Source organism: Ambystoma mexicanum, chromosome 4p (assembly GCF_040938575.1).
Source record: "Ambystoma mexicanum isolate Mex_15411 chromosome 4p, UKY_AmexF1_1, whole genome shotgun sequence".
In the NCBI taxonomy this organism is placed as follows: Eukaryota; Metazoa; Chordata; class Amphibia; order Caudata; family Ambystomatidae; genus Ambystoma; species Ambystoma mexicanum.
In genome coordinates, this window is record NC_090927.1 from 1,249,570,770 (window position 1) to 1,249,596,083 (window position 25,314).

Genomic DNA, 25,314 nt, shown 5'->3' on the forward strand with positions numbered 1-25,314 from the left:
GTGGTCCCACACTACCTGTTCCTGCACTTCAGGGGTCCTATTTTCCCCAACGAAGTCGCAGATGGACTTGCGTATCTCGTCACATATTACAGTGTCTCTCAGCAAATGGCGCGGGAACTGCAACCTCCAGAGCCCCGACCCCGCTTTTCCCATTGGAGTTCTAGCTGCAGTGGAGCGTGGTCAGACAGGGCTATGGGTCCCATTTCTATGTTCCGCACTTGGCTGAGCAATGTCACCAAAATCCATATGTAATCGATTCTTGAAAATGATTGGTGCACAAGGGAGTAGTATGTATACCCCTGGGAGTCCCCTTTTAATTCACGCCATGTGTCCGCTAAGGCCAATTTATCTATACTAGCCTGCAGATTTCTAGATGGGCCTTTAGATGTGGGCGTCCTGTCCACGCTTCCGTCTATGGTTGGGTGCCACAGCAGATTAAAATCCTGTCAGTATAAACTGGCCTGTTGTGTACTGGTCTAATTTCTCCAATACCCCCTGCAAGTATCCATCTTGCCCTGAGTTGGGGGCATGCACTCTGGTGATTGTAAGAGGTTTTCCTCCCCATTGGAGCTGGACGAAGAGGAATCTACCCTCTTTGTCAGCTTTTGTGCCTATTATTTGGACATCAGGTAGGTGTCTAAATGCTATGAGGACCCTTCGGGCCTTGCTCTTGTCGTTGGCCTGTAGGACCTAGGGGTACCCTCTCAGCTTCAATCTGTGTTTATCTTGCGTATGGATATTGGTCTTCTGGCGTGTGACAATTTTGGGCTTAGCGTCCTGGATGAGATTCTCCAGCTTCCGTCTCTTAGCTGGTGTGTTCAGCCCTCTAAAGTTCAGTGTGAGTATTTGGATCCCTTTTTGCTACCCATGCCCTGTTTTACACTGAGTATTGCCGTATTGCCGTGATCCCCCTCCCCCTCGATCTGTCCCCCTGCCGCTCTTCTTCCCTCGCCAAACCGGCGAGACTCAGCTCAAATTCCCCAGGCTGTAAGGTTGTCCTAGGAAGCCGGGTCTTGTTCCATTCCCAGAGAATAACTGTGCAGGGAGAGCCATCCCTCTGCCGTCCCCGTTTCCAAGATCCTCTACCATCCCCCCCACCTTCCCAGGCAGACCCTTGGTCTGACATTACCCCTGGAGCCCTGCTGGGACTTGACCCAGTACCTCGTGGTCCCTGTAGCAGTTGTTGGGTGGAAAGTCTATTTAGCCTGGAAACTTTGGTTGCTGCCCCCATGTGCCCCGCAAATGTTTATCTCTAATGTAAGGGAGGAAGGTTTTTCCCCCCCCTGTACATTCCGCATGAAAGAAGTCTATTTGCTCGTACCATCGCGGGGAGACGCCCCCCTTGTCTTTCCTCTGATGACAGTGGAAGGAAGCCATTGGATGATACACTGAGACTCCATTTTGTGTCACCTCAGACTCCATTTTTTGACTAGGCCGCACAGCGATCTCTAAGAAGCCCTCTTCTTGTCCATTAAGGCAGCTGTTCCTTTCTTCATGTCTGGGAGGATATGTTTTTTGTTGCACTGTTTGTTTGATACCATAGGCACCATCCCTTCTCCGTGTAAGCAAAGTTCGTATTGTACTTGATTGGCTTTTCGAGGGCTGTTACTCATGCCAGTTTGGCAATGTGCTGAGACCAGACCTGAGTGCATGTTTTCTTGACCCATTGGAATTTTTCTTCTGACAGTCCTCGTAGTGCTTCCGCCTTGTGTATCACTGTGTCCTCTTGCCATTTGTTTTTAGCGAACATTGTCCCTTTATGACAAAAAATTGTATTTTTATGCACAATACTCCTTGAGGCTTGATGTGGCAGGTTTTCTCATTCTGGATCAGTTGTAATGCTACTGTGTGTGCCTGGAAGGTACTTCGAATTCTACAAAGTGCAAGATGAAGAGACACTGGGCATCTGCTTGGGAGTTTCCTAGGGTATTAGAACCTTAGGTGTTCCTGATGCGTGAGGTATCAGGGAACACACATAGCAGCTCTCATTAGTTGCTTTTATACCCATGGTGCTCATGTCAGAGTATCATTTGTTAGACTGATCTGGGTGACGTGGGTTTTCCACTGCATCCGACCCCAGGCCATGGTATGCATCATACCTTTTCTGTTCCGCTTCCCTTTTCCTTCTGTTACTCCCCCCAGACCATTGTATAGCTTCATAATTCTTTGATAACAAAGAGGAAAAATACCTAAAATCTTCTTTTTATTTTGACCATAATTAGGTTGCCAATACTGTGTGGTAGGAGGGGGGCGTGGGGTGGGTGTTTGCGACCTGAAGTGCATGTAGTTGTTATTTGAGGTAGGTACAAAGGACATTTGTGGGTGAGCATATGACATCATTAATACTTCAGAAATTAAATCATCTTCATTATAAGCATTAAGTACATTTTCATCATTATTCATCATTGAGTATTCAACCTGTGGGGCTTTCATTGTGCGATTTGTGTGCAGAGATAAGGTTTGTGGAAACATTGTGGGCCCATAACAATTTCAACCCATCCCAACCATGTGGGTTCCCTCCTGTACCGGTTTTGCCCCATCCACCCTTCTTTTATACACTCTAAAATAAAATATATAGACCAGTAAAGTCCTAAACACAATAATAAAGTTGAGAAAACAATGGCTGTAAAATAGAGGCCACACTCATATGAATAAGCTCTAGTAGCACTAATTCTTCCCCTACTGCTAACTATATTTGTAGCGTTGTCATTGAGGGCCCTCGTTTCTGCCATGTTTGTACCTACAGAGTGAAATACAATGGGTTAAGTGCACTTTCAGTTTATGCAAAACAAACTGTTATTTGATAAAGAGAGAGAAAAAGTGAGAGAGCGAGGGAGAGAGAGAGAGAGAGAGAGAGAGAGCGAGAGAGAGGGAGGTATATACAATTACTCATCGTTCACCTACTCATTAATCATTTAGTTGTACTTATATTCACATTTTTACATATTGCTGATCTTTTTTGAAATATCTAATTTCTACTTAGCGAATCCCCTTAGGGTACAGCCACTTCTTGTTCATTTTGCTGTTTCCCTTCTGGTAGTACACTGCCATGTGGTTTTCTAACATCTGAGAGGTGTATCCAATATTTCAGGCCCTTAACCTTAACTGCAGAGGGGGTGCAATATACCACCTCGTAAGGGCCATGACATCTTGGAGAATTCCATCTCCTTACAAAGCTTCAAACATACACCAACTCCACGGGCAATAACTGTGTCATGGAACATGACACAGTCTGTTGCTGCAGTATTTGTGTTGGTTTTGCTTTCTCTTGTGAAGGGTGGGGTCACCTGCTTAGCTATACTCCTTACTGCCCGTGTGAGCTGTGTCAAATACTCTTTGAATTCCTCTCCTAAAATTTTGGTAGTCCTATGAGCATGGGATGCTCTTCTCATGGGGGATAATGGCGTGTGCATTCGTCTACCTGTTACTATTTTGTGCAGGGTTGTGCTTGGTTGTGTTAGCAATTGAAACAATGTCAAGGGCAGCCAGTATAGCCAATTCTTTTTGAGGGTGTGGCATAACTTTGACAGTCTGCTTTTAAGGAGGCCATTGATTTTCTCGACCACTCCGTTCGCTTTGCGGGTGGTAAATTGGAACATAGTTTGTGTTTGATTCCTAATAGGGATGTCACTTCTTTAAAGAGGTAGTTGTCAAAGTGAGTTCCATTGTCAGAGCGTATGACATCACAAATGCCCCAATGCAGAAACACTACTCTCACCCAAAAAATTTGCTGCACATTTTGCATCTGGGTGGGCACAGGGTCCTACTTCCATCCAACGCGAAAAGGGGCAGACCACCACTATTAGGTATTTTGTTCCATTGCACCTTTCTCCCATGTCTGCATAATTGATGTGCAGTTCACAGAAAGGTCAGATGGGGCGGGCAGTGTTCCTTGCACTGTCCTGAGTGTCATTCCAGAGTTGTAAGTTTGACATGTTACACATTCAATCATCATTTTAGCAAGGTGTTCCTGCATGTTTGGGACAAACCAATCTTCCTGGATGTCCGCAGCTATGTGTTGGTTTGTTGTGTGCGCTGGATAATGTAGTTGTTGGAATGCAAGCTGTAATAACTCCACAGGCATTACTACCTTTCCTGTATTTTGGGCAACTGTGTGCACCCCCTCTTTGATCAGCTCTATTGTTCTTCAATTGGTGCCCTTTTTTGTAAGTTAATTATTTGTGTGATGGGCAGTGAGTTATATCCAACTTCTTTTTCCTCCTGTGCATTACCCTTTAGTAAATATTACTGTTGCTTGGGGCTTTTTGAAATATGCTGCCTGTTTTGCAGCAGCATCTACTGCCGTGTTTCCTATGGAGTTTACGTCACTGTTATTTGTATGGGCTTGGCACTTTACCAAAGTGACAGATGGTTCTGCTAGGGCTTCCATCAGCTCATTTAAAAGGTCTGCATGTTGTACTGGGGACTAGTCTGCTCTTTTGAAACCTCTCCTTCTTCACCTAGACAATCTAGCATGTACCACTGTGGTTACGTATGCCGAATCTGAATAAATTGTCACTGCGCATCCCTTTGCTACATGCAATGCTTCAATTAGCGCTACAAGCTCTGCAGCTTGTGCTGAGTAATGCATTGGTAAACGTTTTTGTACAATGATCTCATAATCTCTTTCTTCCAGTCTTAATACTGCTGCACCCACATGCTTTTCACCTGTCTCTGGGCATATAGATGCTGGCACGTCCACAAAATACAGTTCACCTTTTTCTAGGGCGTTCTCGTTTGTTTTGGGAATGTCGCCACCCTCCCCTTCGTAGGTGGCACAATCGTTATTTTGCACGTCTTCTACCGTGCATGGCTCTGTGATAAATGTGGCTGGGTTTACTGTTTTGCAGCTAAAAAGTATTATTTCATAAACTGTTGCTCTTTGTGTCATGAGTGTAGATTCAGATCGTTCTAGAATGGCAAACAAGCCTCATCACTAAGATGTCATCTTTATGCTATCTGACCTCTGTCTATTTATGTAACTGCTCTACAGTATTTCTTACTATCTGACCCACACCTAACCAGGGTCCCACTTGTTGTCTCTATACCTGATTGCAATGTGCCTTACCTCACTATGTATGTAACCTCTACATTTTTCAAGCGCCCAGTAACCTCAGGGTTTGGTGCGCGTTACAAATAATAAACAAATACAAATACAAAACAAGGAATGTTCTACAAACAGTGTTACCCATCACTATGGTGGCACTCTTTTCAATCGCAGAGGCGGCTGCTGCAAGAGCTTGTTCGCACACAAAGTGCCCTTGCATCACGGAATCAAGGGTGCCCCTGTAGTAGGCCAATGGATTGTGCTCTAAGGATGTTTTCTGGGTTAAGACAGCTGTCATGAGTGTTCCATTGCAGTGTGAAAACAGGTAGAATTCCTGTTCGTAGTCTGGGGTCGCTAGAACTGGGGTTGTGGAAATCAAGATCTTTTAGTGTTGCAAAGGCAGTGTTCATCTCTTGTGTCCATGTGATAGCTGTGCTTTCCTTTTGCCTCCTTCAGTGCTTATAGTAGGGGCCTCGTGTATGCGGCATAATCAAGCATCCATGCTCTGCAATAATTATATAATTACATACGCGAAGACATTTCTGCATGTCTTTCACTGTGACGGGCCTAATCGTCACGTGTACTGCAGCCATATCTGGGATTATTCTTTTGCCATCTTTTGATATCACCTGTTCCAGATACAGTACTTCTGCTAGGCAGTACTGCAACTTCCCTCTGTCCACTTTATATCCTTTGTCTGCGAGCAAGTTCAGTAACGTTATAGAATCTGCTCTGCACTGTTCCTCACTTTCATTGCAGACCAACAGATTGTCTACATATTGTAGTACTGTGCTTTTAACATCCATGTTGCCAAGATCTTCATGCAATATTCTGTTAAAAATACTCAGGCTTTCGCAGTATCCCTGTGGTAACCTTCAATGCTCGTATTGTAGCTGGGATCGAGTGGTACAGAGAAAAAGGCATTTTTCAAGTCTACCACTGTGAAGCACGTGGCTGATTTCGGAATGCTGCACAAAATGGACACGGGATTCGGGACAAGGAGAAACTCCTTCTGTATGACATCATTAAGTGGGAGTAAATCCTGTATCATTCTTCAAGCCCCTCCCTTCGCTTTCTTAATCAGATAAATCGCAGTATTGCAAGGGGAATTTGATGGCACAATGATACTCTGCTGTAGTAGTGCATGTATTGTTTCTTTTATTCCCTCCTCTGCTTCCCTTGATAGGGATATTGTTTTACTCGGGGCAGCACTGCACCAGGCTTGAGTTTGATCTTAACTGCGGTTACCTCTTGTAAGAGCCCTACATCATGGGGGTTGGTGGTCCATAATTTTGTGGGCACTTGTTGCAAGTGCTCATAAAAAAATGATGGTGGTGCACTAACAATGGCCATGAGGGGATTCATCACACGTCTGTTTTGGATCATTATGTCACAGGGCATGCATATTTCCATTATTATCTCCCCATCATTGTAATTGTCAGTGAACAGCTCCTGTTGGTCAGATCGCGCAGCGCTATGTTTGGGTCTATGCAAAATACTGTTCGCCACTCGCATCTGTGCGTGTCCAGACCTATTGCCACAATACGTTTAGCTGATACTTGTACTCCCTGCAAATCTAGGGAGAAGATGGTACCTGGTACTGTTTCAGGGGCAGCTATGTGGCGGAAAACAAAGTCAGAAGGTACTCTCCACTCTGTTCGTGTTATTTCAGGCACCACTCTTGTCAGGACATGTATCCCATACACAAACATGTCTGTATTGGTGGGTACCCCGCGGACGGTTATTTCATCTGCTATCGTGTTAATCAACAGCATTACCCAGAGGGGGAATATTCCCGACGTTGAAGGAATGCCCCTTTCAGTGAAGGAAATAGTCATATTGAGCTTGCTAAGGAGGTCCATTCCCAGCAGGTTTATAGGTGAGTCTTCGTAATACAATAGGGGTGCTCGCACCATTTCTCCCCTACCGTTATATCCAAATCTTTAGTGTATGGAACCGTGACCACAGCCCCAGAAAATCCCTGCATTTCAAGATTTTTACGCGACAGCGGAAACCTGCCTTCCATTAGGCATGATTTTTCCGCTCCTGAGTCCACCATGAAAATGAACTGTCTGTCTCCTATCTCCACCGCTACCAGTGGTTCCTTGTCTGGAGGTAGGGTAGTTGATAGGACTGGACACGCAAGTGCTCTCTGCGGGCTGTCCTAGTCTGGGTGTGTGTTCCCGGGAAAGAAAAGATATTTTCCCCAACCATGGCTGTTCCCCGAAACGGTGCCGGTGTGCCATTAGCAGTGGTAGCAAAAGGGTTACTGTGCGTGTTCCCCATTTGACTTTGGCGTGTTAATCGTTGTTGCGTCCCCTGTGGTGGTGCTCTGTGCTCTTGTGTGGCACGAGTGTCAACCTGTCCCTCTTGTCTGTATCCTCCCATAGGTAAACCATAGGGACTGCCTGGGTGGGGATGGCTGTACTGTTGCTCATTTTCGAATCCTTGTGTGTTCTGATAATACGCTATGGGACGGGTGCAACATTCCCACGCAAAAATGGCCCCGCCTCCCACATGACCAACATGCTCCCTGTCCTCCTCCTCGGGGTCCTTGTCCTCCGTATCACCCTCTCTGTCCTCTGTACTCACCTTTTCCTCTTCTAGATCTTCCTTGCCACTGGGGCCCTCCGTACTGCTCCTCTCCGGCCCATTGTTCTTGACCGTTTGTTGCCCAGGTGGCTGCCATCCTACCCTGTAGGGCTATTGGCCCGCTTGTCCCCGTCTCCCTGCCGTTCTGTGGGTAGGGCGGCTGTTACTGCTGCGACCTTCACCAACTTATTTTGTACAAGTTTTGCTTCGACTGCCAATCTTTTCTGTGCAATTTCTTTCTCCCTTTCTTTGATCCTCCTGCAGTGGTCTACTATGATGCTTTTTATTTCTGGCCAACCGTTGGCTTCTATCCCAGCAATTTTATCTATGGCCTTCTGCACCTCCTTCGGGAGGTCTCTTTTGATAATAAAGTAAAAGAGGGAGGTTGACTGGTCCCAGGCAGTGCCCGTCTCCACCCTCCACATATTCTGCACCCGAAGAATGAACTGCGCAGCATCTTCATCACTCCCCATTGTGCATTGCATCCCTGAGTGTAAATCAGGGTGTCTGGGAAGGTTCTCCGCAGAGCATCCCATACCTGCACCCTCACATTATTGAATGATGCCCCATCGTGCCGGTCGCAGTCCATTGTTACTCCCGGGAACCCTGCCCTCCTGGGTGGTGGCCACTACAGGCTATAACTCCCTTTCTTTATTTTTCGTAGGAGGTGTTTCTTCAAACTTCCTCCAGAGATACAAAACTTCCCTTCTATTTTGGAGCTGCTTCCCTTTATATTTGCCCATTAAGTATGTTGCCACAAGATCCAACACTGTCTTATCAAACAACCCTCCTTCTGGTCATATTTGAGATGTCCCTACTCCCTTAATCTCTGTCAACCATTGCCCATGGTACTTATTTATTTTCTCACTATACAAGGGGAGATGTTGGCAGATATGCAGGAGTGGTGTATCTGCTCCCATACTTCCTTTGTACTGTCTGGGTACGTGCGTGTGTGCGTGTTAGTTACCACTGTCAATGCTTCAATAACCTTATATCTCTAGCAAAAAACATTTCACATTTTATTTCAAAACATTTTAAATACCTTATTTCGCTTTTAAACACTTCATAAGAATAACAAAAAATGAAAACATACACCACTTGACGCTTTACCTTGACACACTGCGCACTTTACTGACAACGGAAAACACAGAACATACTAATGATGACCAGTTATATTCTCAACCCTTTATTCAAAACTGCTAAATCTTCCCCTTCATTCATACCTCACATTCACTCCACCATGGCCCCTCGTGAGCCGACCTATAAAAAAGTATTTATCAATATCAAAAGAAAGAATCGCTACTATTATCCGAGTCTACTCCATATACAAGACACCTACTTATTTCTTTTTTCCACACTTGTAATCCTGCACTGGTCGAGACAGTACTATACAGTGCCGCCTTCCACCCACTTTCAGAGCTAGTTTCTCGTATCTCCTCTTATTTCTTCACATTATATAAAAAACCTAATGGCTATACAGAAAAGAAAAACGCCTTAATCAGCAATTAATCAATCTTACTCACACACAACCCAATCCACAGGCTATTGCCCCGCTGTTTTAATCCGACCCTTATCCCATTAATTTTCCCTCCTTTAATTCTTCTTGCAATCAATACTCACGTGACCTTGGTGGTCCGGGAACCTCCGTTTGCGGTCTATCCACACTCGAAGTGGGCCTCCCCCCAACCAAGCCGTCGCCCGGTCCAGCAAGCAGTAGGGTATTTGCAAAGCTGGACCCGCAGAACCTGCTCTGGAGCGTAAGCGTTTTAAACACGGGTCGGTTGTAGGTGGAGATGGTCTTGATGGGAGGTTTACAATGGATCTCGCCACGAAGCACGAGGGTCTCCCCGGGCCAATCACGTTTAAGGGGTCACCAAATGAAGGTGTTCATTCCCCAAAACACAGATCCCAAACTCAGAATAAATGGACACACACCAATAGGGAATGAGACCAGGAGAAAGACTGCAAGTCGAACAAGGTTTTGTCAAGTAAATGATGCACGCAGAGGACTCTGTTGCTCTGAGAGCTCTCTGCCAAATGATACATGAACAGTAAGTTATATGCACAAAAACATACAGTGTAAAGTAGCTGCGTTCATTGGTGGGCCCCTATGGGCCAGCATATAGCGATATACAGTGCCCGACTCCAATTGGTTGCTGTAGCTTGGGTGGTCTGTGGGCAAGTGGGTCAGCTGGACTCATCCCCGCGGGGTGAAGGACGAGCTGGGTCCACAAGATACAATTGTTCTAACTAATCTAAACTACACAATAATCATGGCATGCTAAGAGTAATGCACGACATAACATGTATACCAGAATGCGGGGTCGCCTGTAAATCGTGGGCTAACATATACACATTCTTAACCCAGGCCTTTGTGGGGGCAGAGGTGCAGTGGTCCTTTTCCCAGGTGCCTGCTAGGGGTTTCAATCTGAGATTTATTTGCCTGGTGCCTCATGGTTGAAACAAATGGAATGATAAGTGTTAGGCCATGGAGAACATATGATCACATAGGATTAGGTATACTGGGGGCAATCAAGGGTGGTCTGTGGGGAAGGGTCCTGCCAACTCCTACATGAAAGGAGAATAGAGGGGCAAATGGTTGTGCAGTAGGTCTTTGAACATGTTTTGCATTGTTTCCCTGAGGTTGGCGTCGTTCACACTTTCGGGCAACCTTCTCACCCTGATCTTCGACCTTCTCAAGCGGTTCTCCAAGTCCTCTGCTTGGACCTCCAAATTGTGTGTCACTACCGTCAGCTGCTCCGCTAATGCATCTATCTTACGGGTGTCTTCAGTAAGTTCTTTGGATGGCTGTAGGGTGACCGTAATTTGGTCGCTGAATGCCTTAAAGTATTGTTGGAGCACCTTGCTCGTAACCTCTTGTTCCTGTGGCAGCACTGGGAGTTCCTCCGTCACCTGCCTCTCTGTCATCAGTGGGTCCTCTTCTTCCAGGGTTTCCCCCTCCTTTCTCCATGGCTTTTGGAGGACCCCTTCCTGTTTTTTTAAAGCTTGGCCCTGGGGGGCCCTCTTTGGCCTCCTTGGGCTTATTAGGCGACATTGCCCAGTGGCGGTTAGTGCCTGCTTGCACCTTACTGCAGGGGTCTTCTCCCCCTGGCCCCTGATGTTCCTCCTGATCCCCGGATAGTGGTTGCTTATGCCCAGTGGAGGGGGTACTCCTTTCTCCCTGCTGGGCACTGCAAAGTTCAGGTTCCACTTTAGTGCTGGGTGCACTGAAAGGTGGTCCAGGTTTGGTCGGGGCCTCGATGACCCACAGGCTAGGAGCAGCTTAGATTTCTTCCCGGGGTGCCCCCGTGCTCTCACCATTCTGGGACCGCTGTCTAGGTCCTTGCCCAATGGGGGTTCCTTCTCTGCTTGCCTTGTGTGGCTGCTCCAGTTCTTATGGGGGGGAGTGGTGGTGCGGGGCTGCACCCTACTGAGGAAGTCCAATGCTGGGCTAGGACGCTCACGCCGGCACCTCCCCCCGAGTACCTCCTGGGCCGAGAGTCGGGGGTGCTGGGAGAGGTTTAATGTGGCGGTCCTTCAATTGCTGCTGGCAGCCTCTGTTGTTGCTGTGCGCCGTGGGCCTGCCCCTTTGCCAGGGCCCGGGTATGCCGAGTCTCACCTGCCGTTGGGGGTCTCCTTCTCTATGCTGGCTCTGGTACGTTGGGGTTGATGTTTACGGGGACCTCTATGTCCAGAGGATGACAGCAGCTTGTGAGTGCCTGCTCCTTTGACTACGCCAGTTCGCCCTCAGCCTTATGAGGTGCGTCGCCACTCATGGGAGCTCTGTGCCGCAGGATGTTGGGTCTTGCTGTGGGGGACCGAGGCGACGAATGCCGCAGGTATCTTGCCCGCTCCCCCTCCTTACTTGAATAGTCGTGTGTCCAGGGTTGCTCGGGCTATGCTGAAGTGTTGCGCTGCTGGGCATGTGCATGCAGGTCCCGATGGGTGCACGGGTCCGACAGCCTTGTTACACCCAGGGTTGGACCGCAAGGGTATCCACGGTGGCTCGTACACTTTCCCTTGATTCGTTGGGGTGTCCACAGCTGGATGGGCACCACCCGTGTCTTCCTGCGGTAGTTGTGGGAGATTGGATTTCCTCTATGGTCTCCTTGAGCACAGTGTTGGCCGCCGGTCCCCACGTAGGCACCGCTGGTGACGTCTTTGGTCTGCTCTTTCTGCCCCTCTCTGCTTTTGGTCGCTTCAGTTGGAGTCTTCATGGGGACCGCACTACTCTCAGACTACTCACCTTGCGTTTGCTGCCTTGGGGTTAAATGTTTCTTGCTGCTTAATGCACCTTTTTGAGGTCACCGGAGAGGAGCGCGCTCCTCGTGGTGGAGTGGTCACGGCAGCCATCTTGGAATCCCAGGATTACAGTTTTAACATCATACACCAAACCGGAAAGGACCACAACCCTGCAGACTTCCTGCCACATCACCCCTACAAGGAGTCCCTTTCCACACACTCAATAGCCAAGCAATACATCCACTATATCATGCACGAAAACACGCCAAGAGGTCTGAACCCGCACCAAATTGCACAAGAAACTGAAAATGATCAGGGCCCACAGGTCATCCTTAGATGCATAGAGACAGGCCACTGGAAGCAGGCAAAACAAACGGGAGAAGGCACCTGTGAAGAAACAAGGCAAGACATCAGCAGCCTAATAGCCGTCAAAAGAAGAATTGGCCAAGACCGTCCAAGGATTCCTATTAAAAGGAACAAAAATAGTAATTCCCTGAACACTGCGAAAAAAAGTACTAGAACTAGCCCATGAAGGACATAGAGGCATTGTGTCCACAAAGAGAATGCTCAGACAAAAGTTGTGGTTTCATCAGCTAGATTCCCAAGTGGCAGACCTACATGTGCTGTCATCAATCCACAAACAAGACACGAGCCCCTACGAATAACAGACGTACCGGAAAAGGCTTGGGACAAAATGGCTGTGGATTTCTTCGGACCGCTAGAAGGGTTTGAGTACATAATAGTAGCTGTGGACGCATACTCGCACTTCCCTGACTTACAGCTAGTACCATCCACCTCGACGTTCCATGCCATACCCGCTCTTGACAGGATGTTTGCCACCTTTGGCATCCCCAGAAACTTAAAATCGGACAATGGACCCCCCTTCACGGGACAAGACTTTAAGGTGTTCTCAGTATACATGGGTTTCGTAACATCGAAGGATCACATCACTATGTCCACATGCCAATGGCACGGTAGAAAGTTTTATGAGTAATATCAGCAGGAATGTGCAAATCGCCTGGCTAACAGGAGAACCTGTAGAGAAGATACTATATCAACTGCTGCGGGATCCACACGGTAAGCTTACCGGTACCGTTGTTTCCGAACCGGCAAACTTGTAATGAGGACCAATGACTTGGAACCAGGGGAGGTCGTAATCGTGCGTCAATCTCAGACCAGAAAGAACACGGTTTCTTTTCAGCCCCTGACTGTGACACGCGTAAAGGCTCTCTCATTTCAGCAGAAGGTCAGAGGAGGAGCATCCCCCGAAATTCCTCACACTTCAAAAGAATGCCAGGAATCATCCTGTCAGTATCGCCCGCCCCAGACCCTACAACCCAAGGGTGGGATCCGTCCTATGAGGGTGATGGGGAGGACTTGTGTGAAGAGCAGTCCCAGGCACCTCAGAAGGACTACGAGGACAGCTCCACCTCAACGGGCTCGCAATAGACCTCAGAGGCTTATTGAAGAATGAACTAAGGTACATTGTTGTGTTTAGTACCGGGGTGAATGTGACGTTGTTACACTGAAGCCAGCTCCCACATCACGTGGAGAGGGACACAGGCTACGGGAAGGGGAGGGGCGGGAGGAGGAAAGTTCGGTTGGTGTTTAAAGTTGGAGGATTAAAGACCTGTTATATCCTCTCCCTGTCTCTTTTTCACCACTTAGCAAGCCCTGCCCACCTGGTGCCTTCCTGCTTGCTGCTCTTTCCCCTACTTAAGGAGCCCTCCAGCCTCTTTTCCTTTGCAGCTGGGGAGCAGGTGTAAGTGGATCTAGGTCACCTGGCCTAAGCACCACCCACCTTTTTAGCCCTGCCTCTTCCTTCCTGCTCTTAACTCTTAGATCATGGGCATCTCTCGCCCAGGCGTCCAAAGCAAAGGGTAGTCAAAGAAAAGGGCAATTCCTGTTCTGAACAGGAGGATCCAGGGTTCGACCCCCTGCTAAGACAGCAGGTAACCATGCACCAACATGTGTTTACACCATCTGTCCCCACAGGCCATCCTCACCATCTCTGGTTACCCCGTGTTGTTCCCTTGTGCCCTCCACCCCCTGCACACAGGAGTCTGTCCTGATACATTCTGGTTTCAATATCACCGTCTTGTGGCCAATGCTGGATTTGACTTTTATGGACTTCAACGATTCACAGTGCGTCACCCTTTCTGAACTCTCATGCTGGACTTCCTTTGCATCTTGTACTCATGGTGGCCCTGAATCATGCTGTTCCCATCTTCATCTTGTATCCTGGCTTGCAATATTATGTGTTACTACTGACTTCTGCAGTTGTATGCGCTCTCCCCTCTTGCTTCTGCACTCTTTTTGACTGCTTACTCTCTGTTCTCTCCTCCCCTCTCCCTTTTCCTATTTCCTCCCCTTACTTTCTTCTATGCACTTACTCTATCAGAATTGTCCCTGGACCTAGAATGATAGCAACCTCGTCTGTCGCTCCCCGATCCCCTTACTGCCACTCCCCCCCCCCCAGCACTATCTGAAATGTGTTCAGGCCTAGTATGATAGTCACTTGTTTTGTTCCTCCCCTCACTTTCTGCACCCCTCTCCCTCACCTTTTGTTTTTCTCCGGCTCTACCAGAAATGTCGAAAGGCCTAGTATGGTAGTCGCCTGTTTGTTTCCATTTCCTTCCCACTCTCCCCCTCCCTTCCTTATCTATGTCTTAGCTCTTGCACTATCTGAAATGTCATCAGGGGAGCACGATAGTTAATTTCACATCCTTACTGTTCATGGCCTGTGAGAGTGTCATTGTATTTTCCATTGTTCCCTCCCTTGCCTTGAAGGCTTTGAAACACATTGTGTATATGCACTATATAAATAAACTATCATATCTCTGCCTCATCATTGCGTGCCATGCATGTGTGAGGCGTGTGGGTGACCCGCTAGACCAGCCAAATCTAGATTCTACAAAGGGAAAGGTTTAATAAAAAAAAGTAATTGAAAGTGTACTGAACAGATTGTTTGAATATTTCTTTTTTAAATTAACACTTCATTAGTAAATGTTATAATTTTTCCGGTACAGACAGCAAACGCACCTTTCCCTTCTGTTTTATCTTTTACAGAGGACTATTTAAAAAAAAAAAAAGTAAACATGCTTGCGGTGTTTTACAGTGTATCTTCGTTTTTTGTGCCATCTAAACAGTGGCGTTAGCGTACGCCGCTGTTACTTCTTTTTTTAAATAATCTACTATGCTCTTTGTGGTGCGCTCCCTAATTACCATAGAAATGACTCCTCTAGGGTAATTAGGCAAACGTCCTAGCGGCGACTAAGAAGTGCATGGATAGATGAGCCATAGAGTAATGGAGTTTGGGATGTGTCTGTGTAATTTCATAATATATTCCCTATGTAGTTTCTGTCAATTAATGGGTACATTAGAGACACTCCCTCGTAAAGAACATTATCAACAAATTGAAGGCGTTTGTGTTTCCCAAAGGTGTCATTGGGTAGCGATCGGTGATCTAGTTATCTGGTCTGGACACCAGTTGCTTCGAAGAAAGAAGCAGAGGCGCCGTGGTCCTAAACTGAACGGTGAGACTTAGAGGATCCCAGTAACACCGACGAGTTCCCTTCGGGCCTAACCAAAGCCCCCCACGTTTTATAAAAGCCCCACCATATGCATTTGGCGTCTCTTCTGTAATCCCTGTTTCCATACTTGAACTGCGTTCTTAGTGACTCACTATAAACGCTATCTGTGCCAGCCCATCTTTACATGCTCCACCCTGTTTTGCAAACTATTCTATCCCATCTACGTAGTTTTAATCTCAAGCTCTTCCATCAACAATCGTTCTCCCATATATTCCCGTTCTCTGTAGCCCCTTTCGTTTATCCGGGATGGATACAATTTTTTGTTTCTATATAACGATTTCATGCAGGAACTCGATGGACGGGTGTTTATTGATGTGTTCCTTTACTTAAAATATGTAAATAAACTGAAGCATAATTAAACCCAGCCTACCTTCATGAGATGAATAATTACTATGGCGGTTTCTTACCGCTAATCTTTATTACTCCTACTCTTCCTCATCATAGTACTTGTGAGATTCCCAACCTCCATCTCCGGAATCCCTTCTATCCATCTCAGGAATCCCTTCTATGTTTTAAATATAACATATATGCCACACATCTCCCCTAAGAGTAGAACACTTCCAACCCCCAACAACGTGCTACATTACATTTTTCTGCCGTCCTGTTGGGAGCTATGGTGGAGGGCTGGGCCTCCTGCTGCCCAGTCTTCCCTCCTTGCAGTGCTTGAAGGGTGGGCGCAGGGGGTGGTGGCCTAATCTATGGCATCACAGAAAGGACACAGGGACGTGCATATGTTTTGAACTCTTTTTAAAAACGGACTTCCTCCTGTCTCGGCTCTCGCTCTTCCCCCTTGTGTTAGCGGGCAAGGCCGCTGTGGAAAGAATACGCGGATACCAGCGTGGTGAATAACGTCTTTCCTTATTAACTGAATACACGGAAGTGCCTCCACTTCCTTTTTCGCGCTCTCCGCTCCCTCCCCCAAATGTCCTTACAACATCTTTAACTTAATTGTCCAACTCTTCTTAACACTCCTTCACTAACCTTGGAGGTCTCTTGATGACCCTCTGAGGTCGTCCTCGCGGCTCCTAATCTGGGCCGCCGTCAGCGTCTCCGTCGGGGTCTGGCTGACGTTGACCATGTGGTCCGAGGGGAACCCAATATTCATCGTGGGTCCGAGGGGAACCCAATATTCATCGTGGGTGTCAACCAAGTCCGGGTCTGGATCAACGGGTGGTGGCCTCTCTTCTGCTCCTCTCGTGATGTGTTTGAAACACAAACTGTTTCGTGTCACTTCCTTTTCACCGTTTGCAGCTGTTATCATGGTCCCTTTTACAGCTACAACTTGAAGTGGTTCAGGTGAGAATTGGGGATCTGTCTTTCTCGTTATGACTTGTTTTAACCACACTTCATCTCCTATTTGGAATTCTTTAGTTTGCGCCCTCCTTCCTTTGTCTGTCTGTTCCTGTACTTTCCTTTTCCTTTCTTCGTCTCTTCTGATGACCTCCTGGTCCTGCTCCGGTCGCGATGCTGGGTTGTTGACTAATCTGGTTCAGACTTGGTATTTCATCATGAGTTCGGCCGGGGTTTTGTTGGTGGCCTCATGAGGTGTATTTCTATAGTCTCTCAGCATTCTGCATAGTGCTTGATGCGGGTCAGTCCCTTCTATGCGCGCCTTTGCATGGTTTTTTTGATGGACGCCATAAACCTTTCTGCCATACCATTGGCTTGAGGCCATCTTGGTGTGACTCTCTGGTGGCGAAACCCCATGTGTTTTGCGAACACCTCGAACTCATGTCCACTGAACGGTGCATCGTTATCTGATTTTATCGTGTCTGGTATCCCCCACTCACTGATGACTTCATCGAACTTGGCAGCCATCTGCGCGAACGCCGTGGATTTCACCCATTTCATGATGGGGGAACATGGAATGTTCATCAATGAACAACAGTAGGTAATCTCCTGACTCAAGTGGGCCGTAGAAATTAACCGTGACTCTTTCCCACGGGTGGTCTGGAATTGTGGTTACTCTAAGTGGCACAGGGGGTTCCGGTTTCGCAGTGCATTGGCATGCTGTACAGTTTTTGACCCACCGGTCGACCATGTCGTCCATGAAGGGGAATCAGACGTTGCACCTTAGTTGTCTTTTCGTGTTTTCTGCCCTTCAGTGGCCCTAATGAGTGGTTGTGATGACCTCCGCTCTCAATGTAGTGGGAATGACAAGTTTGCATCCTCTTAACAGAACAGACTTGTCCTGAACTGCTAGTTCGGTATGTATCCTGACCAGTCTCTCGAGCACATCTCTGCACGCCCCCGGGTGTCTTTGAACTGCTCAGCAGAAGTCTTTCCATTTGTTTTCTGTCAAGCTGATGGCTAGAGCCATGGAGGGATCTGCAGCCGAAGCAGCGTCAATGGTTTCAATGGAGACGGCTGGGGGTAGCGCGTTGGCGGTGACATAGTTGATGTACTCAGAGTCACCTGGTCTCGGAGTTGGGCTGCCAAAGGGGTGCCTTGAGAGGTAATCCGCGGGATTGTTCTCACCTTCTGGTCTGTGAATGATCTCAAAGTCATATTCTTGTAAGCAAATTCCCCACCGTTCAATTCTGGGGGGCATCTTTGTTCGTGAGTTGCCAAAAAGGGATAGTAAGGCCTGATGATCTGTGATCAAGGTGAATTTCTTTCCAATGATAAAATTATGAAATTGTTTGCATGCCCAGACAGCTGCCAGGCTTTCTTTCTCTGCCTGGGAGTATGCTGATTCTGGGGGCGCCAAGGCTTGACTGGCGTAGGCAACTACATGTCTAGGATAAGTGTCCTGTCCGCTGGTTTGGGCAAGGATGGCTCCTATACCCCGCGCTGGCATCAACGACAATTTTAGTGTGCCATTCAGGGTCAAAATATGCAAGTTTCCTGGCTTCAGCGAGGGACTGTTTGATGGTGTCAAAAGCAGATTGGCACTCACCGGTCCAGTGAAATGGAACGTCGTTTTGTAACAGGTGTCTGAGGGGCTTGGTGATGGTCGCAAAGTGTGGTATGTAGCGGGCGCAGTATCCGCCCATGCTTAGGAATGATCTGACATCTGCTGCCTGACTGGGTTTTTCGAGATGGAATATTGTCGGGATCAGTGGTCATCCCTTCAGCCGAGAAGATATGGCCAAAGAACTTGAGTTTGTCTTTGCTGAAATTACATTTCTCAATATTGAGCCCAGCCTCCTGTATCGCCCTGCACGCAGCTCGAAGAGCTTCATCATGTTCCTTTCGTGATCTTCCGAACACCAGAATGTCATAGCTATACTTCAGGGTCCCTTTTATGGGCCGTATTATCTGCCGGATGGTCTCATGAAAACAATTTTGCGGCTGAGGAGATCCCAAAGTTCATCCGTTTGTAACGGAACATTCCATCATGTGATGCAAATGTAGTGATGGGTCGTGAGTTCGGGTGGAGTATAAGCTGATGGTACCCTTGATTCAGATCTAGCTTGGAGAAGAGTACAGCTTTGTTCAGTTGGACGATCATGTCCTCAATTTTTGGCTCTGGGTGACATTCTCGTTGTATTGTGGTGTTTGCTACTCTCATGTCCACGCACAGTCGTAGACGGCCACCTTCCTTTGGTACGACTACGAGTGGGGAAACCCAAGGCGTTGGACCCGTGGCTGGTTCAATAATGTCGCCCTGTAGCAGTTGGATCAGCTCCTTTGATACCGCTTCCTGTAGATGGAACCCGACTCTGCGCGGGTGTTGAGGGACTGGGCGCACTGCAGGATCAATGTGCAATTTGATTGGTGGGCCCTTCATTCTGCCTAAGCCTCGACACAGTCGTGGGAATTCTTCCAGAATTTCTTCTTTCGTGATGGTTGCAGTAGCAGGGGGTTCCTGACTCATGTTGTTTATGTATCCTTGTTCTGTGGCTTGAGGTGCCGATGACTTGATGATGTTGCCGTCTTGTACAGGTATGTTGATTAGGCCTAGACAGGAGGCGGTTTTGTAACTTAGTAGACATCTCCCTTTCATGGGGCTTCTGATGACGTGAATGACGGTAGTGGTAGACTTGTTCCCAAACGTCAGTCGCCTTCTGAATGACCCCACACTGTGTAAGGGGGTATCTGCGCCCCATTGATATATCTTGGAGGTGGTTGGGGTTAACCTTGGTTTGCTTTGAAGCAGTTGGAATTCTTTCTCGCCCATGATGTTTACTGTTGCCCCCGAGTCGATCAGAAAGCAAAACTGTTTGTTGCAGATGTCTATTTGTCTTCTGGGTGCCTCCTGTGCCTCTTCTTCATCCATGATGAGATTTCCGAACTCATCTTGGGCATACAGGTAAAAGTGGTTTCCTTCGTACTCGGGGTTTCCTTGCGCTCCAGATTGGGGTCCTTGTCGTGTCGGCGGTGGGCAGTCATATTCATCGCGTAGTTGTGTATTTGATTCTTGTGTTTCATATTCTTGGCAATCATCCTCAGGGTATATTTCTTCCACAACTCGCACGTATCTCTTCGGCCCTTGCTGAAATGGGCATGACTGATACGGCTGATTTGGGAATGGCCTTTGGAATGTCCTGTACTGTGCAGATGCACTCATGCGTGGTGTGGGAGTTCCCTTCTCTGCACACTGACTGAAAATGGCCTTCCCTGCTGCAGTTACCGCATTTCTGGGAGAGAGCGGGGCATGACCCAGCATGAGGAAATGACATCCCGCATCTGTAGCATTGTCTTTGCATGCGCGGGGTCGATGCGTTGGTCGGGGTACCGATTCTATCATGTCTCTTGATGTTGCTCGCGTGGATTGTTAATATGATGTCGCTTCTATCCTGCTTGTTGCCAGCAGTGCTAGTCATGTGTGTGGCTTGTTTCTCGACCCTTTCTAGTATCCGGGCCATCTCACTCACCTCTTCAATGGTGACAGGTTTTTTGAGGAGTTGTTTTTGTAGCGCCAGCGAGACGCACCCTTCAATTACTCTCAGGCGGATTGGCTTCTTCCAGCGAAAATGAATCAAATTGGCAGTGCGCGTCTTTGATTCAGAGCCTTGTGATGAACTCATCCACGGTTTCATCGCTGCGCTGTGTTCACTGGTTAAAGATGTATCTTTCATAGTCCCTGTTGGGGGCAATGACAAGTCGTTTGTTTAGATCTGTTATTAAGCTTGCAAAGTCAGTGATTTCTGCTGGAGGAATCGTTTTGTTTAGGGTCTTTATTTCGGTGCCTGCCGTGTTAATGAACATGCTGCGCAAACAAGGAGAGGTTTCTTCGCCAGCGGCGTTTATGAAGTTATTGAAATCTTCAAGCCACTCTACCCACCTTGCTCCTTTGTCAGCTTGCGGAGTCATGGAGAAGGGGGGGTGGGCATGTGCCATGCTGTCACTGTAGACCTTGTGACCGTCGCGACTGGTTGCGAGCTCTGAGCCGCTTGGTCAGCCGACGTGCTCATTGTGCTTCTAGGTTGGTGCCTGGCGTAGCACTGAGTTGTGTTGCACCCAGGCGGTGTGTTGCACTTCTAACTTTGCTGTTGTACGTGGTGTCTGTAGTGCCAATGCATATACTTGCCGATGGATCTGTGGGTGAGTCTGTGATGCTTGAGTCTCGTGGCTCTCTTGCTTGTTTGCGCTTAAATCACCTCAATACATGTGGTATGGTGGGCGTTAGACTTCCTCTGCTGGCCACACCTGTGTCTAGTTGGGTTGCAGTGGGGCCTGGTCGTGTGGAGCTGTCATGCAACAGGCGCTGTTGATGAGGTCACTTCAGTTCCTCTATTTGTGGGGCACGGAAGAGGAAAACATTTTTTTTCCTTCAATATGTGCAAGGCCAACCCGGCGGGATCGCGGCTGTGGGCCCCTGGAGGCAGGCGCAGCAGGACGGAATGTCCTAATAGCTGCGACACGGCGGGATCGCGCCGGGATGGAGCTGGAATGAGGGAGGACCTCAGGTCAGTGGGATCACTGGCGCTCGTCAGCAGGCGCGCGTCAGGATCGCCCGCGTGCTGCAAGACCACCGCTGGTGAGGAGGGTCCTCGTCACCAAATGTTAGCGGGCAAGGCCGCTGTGGAAAGAATACACGGACACCAGCGTGGGGAATAATGTCCTTCTTTATTAATTGAATACATGGAAGTGCCTCCACTTCCTTTTTCGCGTTCTCCGCTCCCTCCCCTTTATGTCACTTCCTTCAGTGACGCTCCCCTCTGGGAAGGCTGCCTTAAAGGAGAAGCCCCCTGTGACACCTTGCCTGACATGTCACAGTTACCTCGCCCGTCGTTATCTCCTTGTGTCCATCTCATATTTCCTCAATGGGTCTGTTGAGTCTTTTGATGATCCGTCTCAGCCGTTCTTCCTCGGTTTCCCTCACTGTACCTCCCTGCCGTCCGGCTCCTCCTTCATCCCTTGTAATTTCCTGTGTGGTCTGCGTGCTGCCCTGTTCTTGGTTCATCCCAATGTCTCCTGCAGATATGAGATTTTTGAAGAATGACGCATTCCAGGTCACTTCTTTCTTTGCGCTGATGGTGGTGACTATTGTCCTTTTCACTTCTGTCACCCTAAGAGGGACAATCACATATCTGGAATCCGCCTTTCTTTGTATTTGTTGTTTTGCGAGCAGTTCTCGTCCCCTTCCTCAAACTCCTCCCTCTTCGCCTTCCTGGCCCAGTCAGTTTGTTCCTTGGCTCTTTCCTTTCCTCTGGCCTCTCTCGTACATCCGCTTCCAGTGTTTCTAGTTCGTCTGAGCGGGCTTTGTAGGCTCTCATCAAGTCACCAGGAGGTACTCCTGTCACGGTGTGCATAGCTCTCAACCATTTGTGTCGCAAAGGCGGGTGAAAACACCCGATTTTATTTTTGGCGGGTGAGAGGCCCATTGAAATGAAAGGACGTGCAGGAGGCTTAGTGGGTGAGTCAGCTGTTTACAAGGCGGGTGACACCCCCAAAAGCGTGTGAGTTGAGAGCTATGGGTGTGAGGCGTGCTCCTGTAATGTCGCAGCGACAGAGCCTGCTGTATCATCTTCTTCATGGACAACATAAACCTTAGCGGGGGCAACCCATTTCCGCGCCTCCCCCTCCTCCCCACCTTACCCCTCTTCCACCTGCCGCATTCATGCCCCCCACCCAACCGTACTGATGCACTCATGGAAATAACAAACAAAACACAATTTTAAAGTTGGAAATCATAATTGCCACAGCAGCTTTATTTGCATAATGTCAAGGAGTTATCTTACAGGCAATCTGTGTATCCACCACAAAACAGGTTCTTCTACGCCGAGTGGGGCTTCTTAGGTATACCTTCCCTCTCCCCCTCCGCCGTCCACGTCCGGTGGACGCTTCCGGTTAAGCCCGGCCCTCACTACCAGTTTCTCTCTACCCATGGCCATTCGTTGCTTAACTTTCCGGGTGCCCAAATATTTTTCTAACTTACAGACACAACCTTTCCGGTGTCCAAATATCACAGTACACATTACCACTCTGCTCTGTGCTCTCTTCCCCTTTTGGGATAACTCACCTTTCTACTCTGCTCTGTGATCCGGTCCCCTTTTGGGCTAACTCTAACTCTGCGGGCGTTAGGTTCCCTTACCCTACCCCTTCTACCGTCAGCTTCTGCCCAAAACTACTCCACATTTCGCCTTACTGTCCCAGAGGGCTGCGCTTCGCCTACGTTTCCTTCCTCCGGGTTCCCTCACCCTAGGCCCTCCTCAGTGATCTTACCCAAGGTGTCCCCCGCCCCCTTGTTCCATATGTTCCATATATCCCTAGTCCTTCCCCTCCATCCTCCCGGCTCGGTCCTCCTCTCCCTTCCGGTTCAATTCTCTTACGCCCCCCCCCCCTTTTCCTCCACATGCAGTTCCCTGTGATCCATGCTCCCCCATACTCCTGCACCCGCTGACCTCGATGTGGCGTTCTCTGTTTCCCCAAGCATCCCGTCTCTTCACCCCCAGCCTTGCGATTGCCCCCCCCTTCACCCACTTGGACCTTGCGCCCCCCCCCGGTTCCCTATTGACACCTCTCGAGTCCCTTTTCTGTCCCCCCACCCACCCTCTGTATTATCCTTCCTTTCCGTTATCCCTTCCCCCACCTGCTTCTTTGGCAACCCTCCTGTGCCACCATACCATCGTCTTGCTCACACCAACTTCCCTTGTTGACCTTTGTTTTTCACCTTGTTTTCTATTTTTTCTTGCCACCCCACCCTCCTGCATTTTGGGGTTGGAATGGCTTCCAAGCCCCCTAAACCCTCCCCTTCTTCCCCAGGGCCTCCCCTGAGTCTGTTACTCTTGGGCGCCGTAGTTTGTAAGCTGTTGGCTGAGCAGTCCCCTTTGGATCTGCCAGTGCTTTGCTAAAGGGATGGCAATGTAACTCCGCTGGGCGACCTGAAACACAAAAAGGACTTCTTAATTTAAAACTTTGGAATTGGGCGGGCGGGAATTCCAATTTGTTATCCGGAGCGACGCAGGATGCCGAGAGAGAGAGCCCCCGCCAGTGGGCCTTTATAGGCCCTTCCTCTCTCTCTCGGCTCCTCACCCAATCCCCTTCCGGTGTTGGTTACTCCCATTTCCGGGAGCAGGCCCATGCCCCTCCCACCCCCTTTCTGGCCCGCCCTACTTTCCGAGGAGGTGGAGGAGGTTGGCCGGACAACCCCCCACTAAGGGGCGGCGCCCGCCGTGCCTCCTTCGTCGGCGCGTTCGCCCGCCATTTGGCCAGGCCTTTGGCCTGGGGCCACAACAGTGTTATCCTCTGGTGCACGAATCCCAGGTGTCTGGCGAACTTGTGGAATTCCTGCCCATTAAATGGTTGGCCATTGTCCGTCTTAACAGTGTGGGGGATGCACCATTCACTAAAAACGTTGTCTATCATGCCCACCACCTGGGTGAATGCTGTGGATGTGGTTCTCTTTATGAAAGGAAAACTGGAGAATTTGTGCATAATCACTAGGAGGTGGTATTCCGTTTCCAGCAGTAAGTCCAACGCCACCTTGTGCCACACCCGCTCAGCAATGGTGGATAGCTTCTGGCTGTGCATTGGCACAGGAAGCATTTCTTGACCTCTTCCTCCACCATGACATCCAGCAACTTCTTGGTCGCTTCTACCTCTCCCCACCCCCGTTGTCCTTCATGTGCTAGCAGTACTAGGCCCCTTCGCAGGGAGGATGGTATGCCCAGGCGGGAGCACCTTAGCAGTATTCCTTGTTCAGACACAGCGAACTCTGTGCACACCTTTGCCACTCGTTCTATTTCTTGCCTGTTGGCACCTCTGTGTTGTATAAATGATTGTAATCCTTCCACTTGTTGGTGTTTGTGAGTTCTTTGGCCATGCTGATGGACGGGTCCGCATGTGACACTTGTGCTAGCTTCTCCAAGGTCAATGTCGGTGTTGTGATATATAATCAGCTAGATTGTTGTCACCACCGGGCCTGTGGACAATGTCATAGTCGTATTCCTGTAGGCAAATGCCCCACCTCTCTATCATGGGTGGCACAAACAGCGACAGGGGGGCCTGGTGATCCGTTACGTGCGTGAATCCTTTCCTTATGACAAAGTGGTGAAAAAACTTCCATGCCCAGACTGCCGCCAGACTCTCTTTCTCTGCCTGCGAGTATGCGCTTTCTGTTTGTAATAGTGCTTGGCTGGCGTAGGCCATGACAAAGCTTGCCAGTGCATCAGGTTGTTCGCGTTGGGCCAGGATGGCTCCTAGCCCTACCAAGCTGGCATCTACCCACCACAATCTCTGTATGCCATGCAGAGTTGAAATATGCAACATATGTGTTGAAATTATCTGGTTGATATGACGTGATATGGTCGACTGTTGTGGAGTATTCTTTTGTTGGGCTCATATTTGTAGGTGCGGCCAGCAGTTCGCGCTGAGGCGTTAATTGTCCCTCGGTATACAAACAGTGTCAGCTGCCAAAGGCTACGTGGGTTCAACGACCCTCAACCATAT

At 48.6% G+C, this 25,314-nt stretch overlaps 1 protein-coding gene across 1 annotated transcript in view; it reads left to right on the forward strand.

Annotated features, from left to right (window-relative positions):
- The first annotated feature begins 15,282 nt into the window (after positions 1-15,282).
- Positions 15,283-25,314, forward strand: part of LOC138452676 (HAUS augmin-like complex subunit 3) — a 471,927-nt gene continuing 461,895 nt past the window's right edge. Inside the window, exon 1 of the mRNA XM_069605028.1 lies at positions 15,283-15,417. The gene's annotated coding sequence lies outside the window, so the exon portion shown is untranslated. The remainder of the gene's footprint in view (positions 15,418-25,314) is intronic.